We start from the raw sequence: 12,875 nt of genomic DNA, 5'->3' as shown, positions 1-12,875 counted from the left end.
AGGCTCACCACCCATTTATCCCTCCGCCTTTCAACCAGCACCACATGTGATTATCGGCCAGGCTGGCACAATTAACTAACTCAACTATCTTGCGAGGAACACCTGTCTTCTACCCACCGTGGCAGAGAGTGTGTGTGTATCATGAGCCCCATGCTACAGATGAGTGAGCTGAGAGGGAGGGGGCTTGTTCACGCAGTAAACTCACACTCGGGTCTCCCAAGCCGTGCTGTTCATGTCTGCGCTACAAAAACACCCTGAAGTCATCGACAAGGTGTAGCATTCCCACAAGGCCACCACTCATTCATCCCCACTTCCCTGACCGCCCCCCCACCCCCCCGCCACTGCCTTCCATCAGCGCCCTCCCCCTGCCTGTCCCCTTGGGCTGAGTTTTAAGGAAGAAACAGATGAAAAATGTATGAGGTACCCAGCCCCGGGGGTGGGGCCTGAGCCGATTAACACTGATGTTTCTTTCATGAGGGATGGGACAGCGCTTCTCACCTGCAGCAGCCCGGGGTGGCTGAGGATGTTCCTGCAAGTCACCAAGGCCACCTGCTTCCCTGCTCTGTGGGGTCCCCGCCCCGCCCCCATGCCACCATCTGGCACCACCTTCCCCTCCTCTTGGCTCCCCAAAGCCCAGCTCTCGGAAGCCCTACCGAGTTCAGCTCACTCCAAGGCTGGGCTTTGACATCAGAACGGAGTTTACATTCCAACTCTGGCTCTCAGGAGCGACGAGACTTTAGAGAACCCACTTACACTTCCGCTCCCTCTCTGCTAAAAGGGGGCCATGCAGGCCTGTGCAGTTGCTGTGGGGTGTCAGCTGAAGTGTCTGGGTCTTGGGCCATGGTTAGCACTGAATAAAGGGCCATTACTACTATGACTACGAAGACGTGACAATGACGACGACGACTACTGGTTGCTGTTGTTGTTTTCTGCCATGGATCGATTCTGGCTCATCGCGACCCCATGACAAAGCGGAATGACCCAGCAGGCTCCCCGGTGTCATTGCTAGGTAAGCCGAGAGCAGATTGTCTGTGTTTCTCCCCACCGGAGCTGCCGATGGGTTCGAAGCACTGGCCTTTTGTTAGTGGTTGAGCATTTGAACTGCTGCTGCCTACTGCTAGCTCTGCATGGATGCATGGGGGCATTTCCTGCTCTGAGCACCCAAAGAGAAATGGATTAAAACCAAAGCTGTTGGGACTGACACCTCATGTGTGGAGAAGCAGAGTGCTCTCTGAGGGAGACCTCCTACCTCTGCCCAGTCTCTCTCTAGTCTAGCCCTTGCTGATATGGTGGGAAGAACTGTGAGCAATGGGGTGCCGGACTCGCCAGGGCTCCAGTGATTGGGTTTGTTCCACCTGATTTTGCAGCTGATGGAGCCACAGGCAGCCTGACCCCCTAAAGAAGCTGCTTCGGAATGATATGACTAGCAGGTTGCCTGCAGCAAGCTCCTGAGTCTGATGGAGTCTCCGCCCAGCCTCATGCAGGTGACCCAGCAGGCCTACCTGCACCCACCAGCAGGTCACTCACAGGAGCAGGGCCCTCCAGCTGAGGGCCAACAACCTGCACACTCCTCTCTGAGCTCCAGGCTGCGCCTCTGCCAAATGGGCACAATAACAAAGTCTACCACCCACTGTTGTGACCCAGGTCCCCACCCCTGCCACGGACTCTATTCAGCCTTACAGTGACTGAACGAAAGCATTAGTCAAAACAAGGCTCCAGGAATTGATGGAATGCCAAGCGAAATGCTTTTGCAAGCTGACGAAGCACTGGAAGCACTCACTAGTCTATGCCAGGAAAATTGGAAGAGGGCTACTTGGCCAGCTGATGGGAAGAGATCTACATTGGTAGTCATTCCAATAAAGAGATTACCCAACAGAACGCTCAAACTGTAACAAGATCATTGATATCACAGGCAAGTAAGATTTTGCTGAAGATAGGGAGCTGCCAGAAGTTCAGGCCCGATTCAGAAGAGAGCACAGAACAAGGGCTGAAATAGATCTTGGTTTAAAGCAGAGAATACCAGAAAGATGCTTCCTTGTGTTTTACTGACTATAAAAAGGCATTTGTGTGGACAGTAATAAACTATGGCTAACCCTGAAAAGAATGGGAATTCCAGAACACTTCACTGTGTTCCTGCAGAATTTGCACCTGGCTCAAGAGGCAAACAGAACAAGAGTATGCTGCATGGTTTAAAATCCAGAAAGGTGTGTGCCGGGGTTGTTTCCTCTCACCACACGTGTTCCATCTGTATGGAGCAAATCATCAGAGAAGTTGGCTTACATGAGCAAGAATGTGGCATCAGGGTTAGAGGCAGGCGTATTAACAACGTGAGATAGGCAGATGACCCAACCTTGCTGGCTGAAAGGGAAAATGAATTAAAACTCGTGCTGATGAAGATCAAGGTTTGTCGTCTTCAGTGTGGATTATGACTCAGTGTCAGGAACGCCCAGATCCTCACAACCGGACCCATAGGTGACGTCATGATAAATGGAGAAAAGGTGGAACCTGTCAAGGATTTTGTCTTGCTTGGATCCATCATCAATGCTCCTGGAAATAGTTGTCAAGAGACCAGACGATGGGCTGCATTTGGTAAGTCTGCTGCACAAGACCTCTTTAGAGTAGTGAAAAGCAAAGGTGTTACTCTGAGGACTAAGGTGTGCCTGACTCAAGCCATCATATTTTCTGTTGCTTCATAGGCACGTGAAAGGTGTATATCTAGTATGAAAGACCGAAGAACAGGTACGTTTGACTCATGGTGCTGGAGAAGCACCATGGACTGTCCAACGGACAAAGAAATCTGTCTTGGAAGAAGCCAGGCCAGAAGGCTCCTTAGAGGCAAGGCTAGCAAGACTTCACCTTACATACTTTGAATGTACAGTCATGAGAAACCAGTCCCTGGAGAAGGACATCATGCTTGGCAGAGTGGAGGGGCAGCACAACAGAGGAAGGCCCTCAACAAGACGGATTGACACAGTGGCTGCAAAACTTGAGCTCCGAGATAGGAAGCACTGTAAGAATGGGACAGGGCCTGCGGTGCTTCGTTCTGAGGTGGTCGATAGGGTCACGGTGGGTTGGAATTGACTGGAGGGCACCTAACATTGACCACATAAGACAGAAGAGCACTGCCCCTGCTGGGTCTCTGAGGCTGTAGATCTTTGCAGACAGCCTCATCTTTCTCCCAAGGCATGATTAGTGGATTCTAACTATGAACCTTGGGGTTGCCAGCCTAGTGCACAACCCACTGCACCACCAGGGCTCCGTTTGTGACCAAATGTGTTAGTCCAGGTAGACTAGAGAAGCAAATTCATAGAGACTCATATTTGTATAAGAGAGAGTTTTATATAAAGGGTAATTGTACATTAAGAAAGCATCCCAACCCAGTCCAGTCCAAGCCCATAAGTCCGAGGTTAGTCCATACATCCAATACCAATCTATAAAATCCCCTTTGGACTCATGAAACACATGCAATGATGCTGAATGCAGGACGATCACATGCCAGTGGGTAGAAAGTCTTTGGATCCAGTGGGATTGTAAGCATCTCAGCACTGGCAGGGGTTGCCACGTGGCTTCTCCAGTTCCCAGGGCGGCATCAGGGTAGGTCTATGTGGCTTCTCCTCAGGGATGTCTAGCAGAGAGTCATCCTTGTCAGTAGAGTCTCCAAGGGAGTGAGTAGAGTGATAGAAGTGTCTCCCACCTCCCAGGAGGAAAAAATACAGGAGTTCCCAGAATTCTCAGGAGAAGGCCATGCCCACAGAGAGGCCTCATCGGCTATACACAGATTGACAGACTAGACTTCACCCCTTCATTTGTAATCCTCTCAAATTGACACCAGATTATGTAACTACCACACCAAGGTTAAATGGCACACATGCAGCAGAAGGATGAGGCAGCAGGTTCCCCAGGGCTTGCCAAGACCTCAGATCCCCAGAATCAAGGTCTCTGTGGTAGTTACATACTCTGTTGTCAATTTGAGACATGCGTAAAGGGGTGGAGGTTAGCCTGTCAATCAGGTCACAGCTTGATGACCTTATTTGGAGGTGCTAAAGAAATAAATAGCTCACTGGAAGTGGGACACACGCTTAGTCCCTGGGGACATTCTTGTTGACAAGCCACAGGGAGACAGGCTGATGGCAGCTAGGGCCTTGGAGCTGGAGAAGCCACATGGAGACCCCTGCCAGTGCTGAGATGCTTACACCACCACTGGATCCACAAGACTTTCCACCCACTGGCCTGCAATGATCCTGCATTCGGCATCATTGCATGTGTTTTGTGAGTCTGAAGAAGAATTTATAGATTGGTATCAGACATATAGGCTAATACTGGACGTATGGACTTGATCTGGACTGGGCTGGGATGTGTTCTCAATATTCAATTGCTCTAGTATATAAAGCTCTTTCTTACACACATATGAGTGTCTGTGAGTTTGTTTCACCAGTCTACCTGGACTAACACAGTCGTTGTCTGGACAGGGGCCCATCTTGGAACCTGAGACCAGGTGACCCACAAGGGGGCCAGGCATGATCCCTACTGCCCATCCAGCGGTCAGACCTTAGCAACACCTCTGAGCCGCTTGCTTGCATGCCAGATGATGCTCCATGCTGTGAGGAGGAGGGGGAAGGAGCGAGCAGGAAGCTGGGGCCCGAGGGAGCACCCTGCATGCCAGTCTTCCTCACGCAAGGGGCTTGGCACGCAATGTGAAGGCTTCTGTCTGGGCTCCCCTCCAGGCCCTCCCCACTGCACCAAGTACAACTAAGGAGGCTCACCATCCCTGCCCCAGCCCAACCTCCACTCCCTGCTCCCTGTCAGACCGTCTGTCCATCTGTCCTCTCCAGGGGCAGACAGACCACTGCCTTTTTCTTGTTGGATGCTCACTGTGTCTGTCAGTCAGTTGGTCTGCCTCTGGGTCTGTCCATTCTCCTGCAGGTTGTCAGGCTTCCTGTGGGCTCAACCCATCCATCAGTCTTTCTCTCTCTTTGTCTATAAAGTCTGTATGTCTGTCCCTCCATCTCTGAGTCTGCCTGCAGTCTGCCTTTGTGGCTGTAAGTCTGTCCGTCCATTAACTGTCATTGGCCAGGCTGGCTGCCCATCTGCCTTTCAGTTTGTCTATTTTCTTCTAATGATCTGGCCATCGACCCATCCGTTCTGCTTGCTATCCGTCTGCCTGGCCATCAACTCTCTGTCCACCTGTCTCTCTGTTTAATCTCCTGCCCTTGCTGCTCCCTTCTCTCCTTGCTGGAGCTGGGTCCACTCCATGCCCGAACCAGAGCTAGCCGCCAGCAGCCCCATGAGCTCCCCAAACCCCCAGTCCCCGCGTGCCCCCACACATCCCCCTGCCCGTCTCCATGGTGCAGCCACCCTGATCCTGCAGCCCTCTCCTCCTCCTTTCTCCCACCCTGGAGGGAGAGCTACAGAAAGATTTAGCAAACGTTATTTGAAGAGACTAGGTTCAAATTAATGGTGGAAATAAGGTTTTATAATTCCATTGCAGTTTTATTCCTCAACTGATTTTCCCCATTACCGCCGAGCAGCAGTTGAGAGCCGCGGTTCTCTGCAGTCTTTATGGAAATGCAGGTTAATGTCTGAGTTCGAGGAGCTCAATTAGCAAATCACGGACAAGGGGGTCTGTTCGTGCTTCTCTCGTGAAGCTCGGTGATGCATTAGTCACAGGGAGATGCCGGGGGTTTCGTGTCCGCATACAAAACGGAGCCTGTCGTCGCTCTCCCAAGCATGGTGCCCTGCTCATAGGTGGGGCTCTGGACGCTGGGGAGTCTCTGCTCTCTGCAGCTGGTATCCAGAATGGCACAGGCTGAGGCCTCTGCATGTGCTTGAATTAACGTCTGCTGTTGGGCACACATACAGGGCACATGGCAGGTGCCTCTAAGTGTTCAAGAAACCATTCATTCCCTTGTCCCCAGCGCCAGGCACATGACTGAGGAAAAGAAGGTCCGAAAGGTTGATTAAAGGCATCTCCGAAGCCCTGGGCCTCGCATGCCTGGTCAATGGACATTCTGGTGGAACGTTTGTTGATTGCCCAAGTGACTGACCACGAATGAATGAATCCTGTCAGTCTTCTCCAGCTACAAGGCCAGGCTGACCAGTCTCCAGGACCCTGCTCCCAGGGTGACCTGGAGAAGCGAGATTTCCCGGAGGGGCACGTGACCCCACCCCAGGCTATACTGTAACAGGTGCAGCCACTGTCTCTGGGTTTGAGCTTTGGGGCATGCTGCACTGGGGCTGCCAGGCTGAGCAGCAGTGCTGCAGGAGGCCCCATCTGTCTCGAGGGCTCAGTGGGGGGAGTGGGGTGGCTGAGCAGGGAGAGGGCCCCTGTTCCCCTGGAGCCTCCCCAGTCCTGGTCTCACGAGTGAGGCAGGCTTACAGGGGCAGGGCTAAGTAATGGGCCCTCTTTTACCAATGTGGAAGCTGAAAGCCGGAGAGGGGCAGCACCTTGGCAGCAAGTGAGTGACTGAGTCAGGATTTACACACAGGTGTATGTGTGTGGGTGTGTACTTGTGTGTAAAAGTGCGTGTGCATGAATGTGTGTGCGTGAGTGTGGGTGTGCGTGCACGTGCATGTGCGTGTGTTAGTGTGTGTGTGCACGTGTGTATGTGTGCATGTTCTTTCCTCTACTGCTTTCTGCTGGCCAGCACCATTCTTTGTCCTCTCTGGATTCTGCTCCCCAACTCCTCCTCTCTTCCACAAGGAAGCCCTCTCCAAAGGGACAGGGGCCTTTGTCTCCTTGTCCAAGCCTGTGTTCCCCGCCCACCCACCCCCCAGCCTAGAGCTGTGCTGGCAAATGCTAGCGCATGTGCAATCCAACCTTGCTGAATAAGTGAATGAGCAAATCCACTTCTCCCAGCCACCCAGCCACCCACGAGGATAAAACCACAACAATCATCAAGGCATTGCGCACTCCTTACATCACCCTGTGTGCGTGCAAGTCCTCCCCACAGCCGCTACTTGTGTCCCCGTTTTCAGTTTAACAGACTGTCCAGAGGGGCGACAGGACCTGCCCCAGGCACACAGCTAGTGGTGGCAAATCAGAATCCCGACCCCTTCATTCCTCATCTGAGCCCAAACCCTGCCCCTGGAAATTGCCTTCTGCATTTCTTGTTTGATGCTGCGCCTACCTACCCACCCCCCAACTGCCAGCTCCACTTAAGGCCAGCCCTGAGATTGACAGTTTCTCACCCCCGGGCTAGTGGCCTGAGTGATCCGAGGGGTCACCTCTCTGGGCTGGAGTCAGCTCTGTGACAGGGAGACCAGGAGAGGCTGGGCCCAGGGGGGGCTAAGGCCAGGCTCTGGCGGCCCCCTGCTTTCCCAGCCCACTGGGGCCTCGTGAGTGTCAGCAGCGGCCTCTTGGTGAGATGAGGTCGACATTTCCCGAACCGCCTGCCACCAGCTGTCTGTCTCTTCTGGAAGGGGCTCTGGCGGGAGGAAGCACGGCTTGAGAGGCGGAGACCTGACAGCCAGGCCCCGGAGATGGGCCCCGGCGCCCTTCTCTTCCGCGAGCTTGACGAGAACACCAGTGCAGCCCAGCCCCACACTGACCAGCTCGGCTGTGTGACACAGGCTTTACACGACCTGCCCTGCAGACCTGCCAGTGGCCACACTGGAGGCAGGCCAATCAACACCCCCACTTTACAACTTGGGAGACCAAGGCCCAAGCTCTGTCTGCTCCCAAAGCTCTCACCCTTTTTAAACTCCCCTCCCAGGAGCCTCAGTCAAAAATCGTAAAGTCACTGAGACGTGGGTCCTGCACTCTGGGGACTTCCTTGGCTGCTTAAGGAGGCAGGAGAGAAGGCTAGGAGACGGGCTTGATCCTGCCTCTACCTCGGACAAGGCACCACACTCCTCTGATCCTCAGCTGTCACACAGAGTAGGGCTTTTATGCAGCCACATGGAAAGGAGGCAGTCTCTTCGGCTGGCCCCTGGAGCCTGTCCCACCTCCTCTCTCTGATTCTCTGGGTCGAGGGGGACTTTCCTATTCAGGAGGAAGTGGCCTATGGCAGCGAGTCTGTGAGCATCTCTGGGAGCTGACAGCAGGGACCAGCAGTGACTTGCCCAAGGTCATACCCACAGGAGCGGCCACAGAAGGGCTCCCCGTGCAGCTGCTACGCAGTGGAAAAGCAGAAAGAAATTTAAGCTAACAGCTTTACCTTTATTCCATGTTTTCTGTTTTGTTCTGTTTTTTAATCTTTATTCCTTTTGCTTTGAAAATAAATAGCACCCTGGGCTCCTTTTAAACAGCAACAGCAAAAGCCACCTTGGTCACAAGACCCTGAACACAGCTATGGCACCTCAGCTCCCTCCCACCATCCCCCCAGAGACGTGGTGGCTGTGTCCCCGAGTCCCTGGTGGCTGGCACCGCCATGGAAAGGCCCGACAGGGGACTTGCCGACCAGCTGCTGCATAAACAGCAAGCGACTTCAGACAGACTGGAAAATCAGGCGCCACTTCAAAGGCGCAGTGACAGGAGGCAGCGGTGGTGGGGGCACGGAGGTGGCCTCCCCTGGTGACCAGCCACTAGCAAGGCCAGGACGGGCCTCTGTGTTCTCGCCCAACAGCAGCAGACAGTACCGGCCGCCTCTCTCCCCAGCCAGGGAGCTGTGACAATATTTGTCAGCCCTCTGCTCCAGGGGCCCGAGGAGCCCACCTGAGGGGGTATGGGGAGCGAACCAGGCTCAGGCCCAGGGGTAGGGGGAGCCGGGGCTCTAGCTGGCCTGACCCTCTCAAATTCAAGCCTAGCTGCCAGCCTTGGGCAGAGGGTGGGGCAGCCCGGAGCCAGCAGGCCCACTCGGAGGAATGGAGGCTCAGGGAAGGTGGGCCCACTCCCTGAGCCCCTGTGTGTGCACTGTGCCCACCCAGCAAAGCTCATGAGCAGGGACCTCTTCCACCTCTTTATGTGTGGGAGGAGCCAGGAAATGCAGGCTCACTGGCCCCACAGAGGCAGAAGGAAGCTCCTCTGGAAAGGTAGGAATGAAGCTAAGGTATGAGGGGTGGGTGTGCGTGTGCCTCTAGCCCCCTCACTTCCTGCTCACTCTTTGAAGAGAGTCTTCCGGACTCACTTATCACCCTCAGTCCCCCCCAACCCTCTCTCTTCTCCCCTCCCACTCCTCCTCTTCCTCCCCTACAGAGGCACTGAGTGAGGGGGTAACCCAGGTGCCAGGCCCAAGCATCATTCCCAGCCTGTGCAGCCTCAGAGGAGAGCTGCTGCCTCCCCAAGTCTCAGTTTCCTTATCTGTGAAATGACTGTCGTCCCTCCTTCCCCGGGGTTTCCCCACTCCCCCTTCTCACCCTCCGCCCTTTCCTCCTTTTCCTCGCCTCTCCTCTATTTAGTTACAGCCCCTCCTGCTCTGTGCCTGCTTGTCCTTCTGCAAGCCAGCTAATACCACGCATCTTCAGGCTCGTGGGCTGATTCAGGCAGTGTAAGCAGGGCCTCCTGTTACTGAACAAGGGTGTGTGTGTCTGTGTGTGTTTGTGTGTGTGTGCGCGCACAAACCTCAGTGTCCAGTTGAGTGGCATTTTACATACACACCCAGGAAATCATCACCCAAACCGAATGGGGAACTTGCCCCGCACCTTGGGGTGCTCCCCACCTTCCCGTTCTGACCTTCTCCATCACAACCGCACCAAGAGGAGGGAGCCAGGCCGCGGCGGGGGTAGCATGGGTTAGCAGGAAAGGTGGGGACAGAGGGACCAGAGTGGAGGGCGGCTCTCCCAGACAGAGGGGTCTGGTGGTGGGAGGCTTGCTAGTCCCTCAGGAAAACTTCCATTCGGAACCTCCCACTGGCCCGTGGGGAAGCAGGAAGTCAGTTTGCGGTTGGTCACGGGACCTGGGGGCTCTGGGCCGGGCCGCCCAGCAGGGTGAAGGGCAAGGGCAAGGGCGCAGACAGCTGCCGCCCGTCCTTTGATGTGGCAGAGATGGAGACACACATGCCCAACAATTAATTGTGACTTTCACCGCTCAGCGGCGGCTGCTATTGATCTCCACCCGTCTGCACAGAGAGACAATTAGGAGGGAGCACAGCCGCAGCAGCTAATTACCCACTGAATGAAAGCCGTGCCTTTTGATTTATTAAATTTTTATCACAAAAATAACCTGGCCATCCCCTCCTGCTGAGAGGCAAGGAGGGTGCCCGAAGGGCCACCCTGGCAGCCCTGCAGTAACTGGGATCCCAAGGAAGCCAAGCAATCTGTTACCTAGGAGAACCGCATCCCCCCACCCCCACCCCCCCGCGCCTGCTTCCTGGGCTCTGGGGGCGGGAGTTGCGAGCATAAAGGAGGCCTGGTGGCAGGAGGTCAAAGTTTGGCTGTGAACCGCAAGCCCCTTCCCAGGCTGAAGATGAGACTGTCTGTTCCCTTAGAGGTCGCAGCCTTGGCCCGAATGAATGCCGCAGCTCTGCTCTGTCCTGCAGGGTCACTACGCATCTGAATCGACTGAGGGCAGTAGGCGTGGCTTTTTAAAATGTCCTCACAACCAGCCTAGGTTCTGAGAAACATCAGGCGATGAGCCTCAGGACCCAAAGGCTTAAATGAAGTCCTGAGGTGCTCAAGCCTGGCTGACAGGCCCTGGTACTCAGGCGGGGCCTGTGCTGTTGGGCAGATCCAGGTTCAATGCTCAGCTGGGACTCTTAGGAGTTGTACTGCCTGTGTTGCTCAAAGGAGCCCTGCTGGCACAATGGTTAAGCAATTAACTGCTGACTGAAAGGTTTGGTGGTTCGAACCCCACCAGTAGTCCCTGGGGGCAGGCTGGTGATCAGCTCCAGTGAAGATGGCAGCCTCAGAGACCCCTGGGGCAGTTCTTCTCTGTAAAAGGAGCCAGAAAAGGCACCTTGGTGGCATAGTGGTTAAGTGCTCAGCTGCTAACCAAAACATTGGCTCTTGGACCCCATCAGCCATCTGCAGGAGGAAGATATGGCAGCCTGCTCCCACCATGGTGAAACCTCAGAAACTCTCTGGGGCAGGATCTATAGGGTCCTATAGGGTGGCTAACAAGAACGGGGTGGGTTGGCTTTGTTTAGGAGCTGAAGTCAACAACCCACGACCACCACCACTATGATTCTGTGCCCCTCATTTAATTGGTGGTAGATGCCAACGGCCCAGGTTATAGAGATGGAACCTGAAGCTCAGAGAGGCAAAGGTGCTTGTTGAAGGCCACACACAGCCGGCATGAGAATACCAGGAAGGCTTGACTCTCTCTGTCTATTCACTCGGGGCCTTGAAACCCCAGGAAGGGTGATTCGACTTTGCAATGCATGGGCTCACCATGAGTGAGAATCTGTTGGATGGCAGCTGGCGTGGGATGGGGGTTTCAGTTCAAACCTAGTGCCACCACTTGCTGTTGGAGGGCTCAGGTGAGTCCCCCGCCAGTGGGCTCTGATGCCCGGAGATCCACCTAGCTTTGGGAAGCCCCTTCCAGAGCGTCACCCCACAAGTGGCTCCCCTGTCCCACAAGGCATCAACCAAGGCAGTGTCCGTCAAACGTGAGGACTTTGGCTCAGGGAATACAGAGGCTACCAGAAATAGGGAAGGACACAAACACAGAGGAGGCACAAATTGACAAGTGGGGTATATTAAAGATAAAACACCCATGTATATTGAAACAAACCGCGGCCAGACATCTGTGCTCCATTGTTTATCGCAGCACAGTTCACAATTTCAAGGAGTTGGAAACAACCCAAATTTCCATCAACAGACAAATGAATTTAAAAACTGTGGTACATACATACAATGGAGTACGACACATCCCTAAAAAGCAGTGATGGACACATGAAGCACATTGCCTCATGGGAAGAACTGGAGGAAATTATGCTAAGCGAAGTAAGCCAAGCACAAAAGGACAAGTACAATATGAGTCCGCTGAGATACTTACCTGGCAGGAGAGATACCATGATTACAAAGGTGGTTTTCCCAGGGCGAGGCTTATCCATTGCACTCCGGGTGTGCTGACCCCTGCCATTTCCCCAAATGTGGGAAACTCGACTGCATAATTTGTGGTAGTGGGGGACTGCGTTCACGCTCTCCTCTTTAAAAAGAAAGAAAGAAAGAAATGCAAAAGGGGCAGAGGGAAAAAGCTACTGTATACATATATTCCTGGGGTGAGGTCCAGGTAGTATGGCAGGGACCAAACCCAACCCAGGGATACATATGGCAGCCAACTAAAAAGGAGGGGAGGGGGGAAAGAGAAAGAGAGAGAGAGGGATGATGGGGGAATAGGGCACTCACCCACCTAAGGAGAGGGTATTGTTTATATCTCCACAAGAGAGAGAGAGAGGGACCAGACTTCAACCGGTTTGCCAACACATGAATGCAACATACCGGCATGAAGCAGGGAACCAATAGAGAGGCCTGCAGGGCTGGCACCAATCCCAACTACATGGACAATCCCCACCCCCAGCCCCCAGAGGAACGGACTTCAGAGGACAACCCTGAAGCTGCAGTTCAGAAAGTGGGGTGCTTCTGATCAGGAGCAAATGAAGAGGGAAGGAGAGAGAGTGGAGCACATCCTGGCCCACCAAGCTCTGAGGATGATATTCTGGCTTAGAGAAAGAATCACAGGGCCGGCCCCAATCATGAGACAAGACGTCCTCATTGACACATAGCACTATGCGGGACAGCACTGAGGACACAGTGTCAGAGAGGTGCCCGATCCGACCCCACTGCACTGGGGCAAAACATTAAGGGCATGCAGCAAAGCATCAGGGGGAGCAAAGCAACGACCTCCCCGAGGAATGCCGAAGGTGGACTTTGGGGCCAGCATGTGGCGCACCAGTGGACTCGACTGGAAAACACTCATAACGGTCAATGGACAGACCTGGGACTGTGTGAGGGCTTTTCTTTTAGGGCTGTTGGTTTTTAATTAATTATTTGTTTAG

General features: G+C 54.0%; 1 non-coding gene across 1 annotated transcript; it reads left to right on the top strand.

The window, feature by feature from the left end:
* The first annotated feature begins 11,864 nt into the window (after positions 1–11,864).
* On the top strand, positions 11,865–12,028 carry LOC115872842. Its single transcript, XR_004048075.1, has one exon. It is a non-coding gene; the product is annotated as a U1 spliceosomal RNA (small nuclear RNA).
* The last annotated feature ends 847 nt before the right edge of the window (positions 12,029–12,875 follow it).

Source organism: Echinops telfairi, unplaced genomic scaffold, assembly GCF_000313985.2.
Source record: "Echinops telfairi isolate 266 unplaced genomic scaffold, ASM31398v2 ScPeMD7_7457;HRSCAF=8495, whole genome shotgun sequence".
In the NCBI taxonomy this organism is placed as follows: domain Eukaryota; kingdom Metazoa; phylum Chordata; class Mammalia; order Afrosoricida; family Tenrecidae; genus Echinops; species Echinops telfairi.
This window is presented reverse-complemented; position numbering and strand designations above follow the sequence as displayed.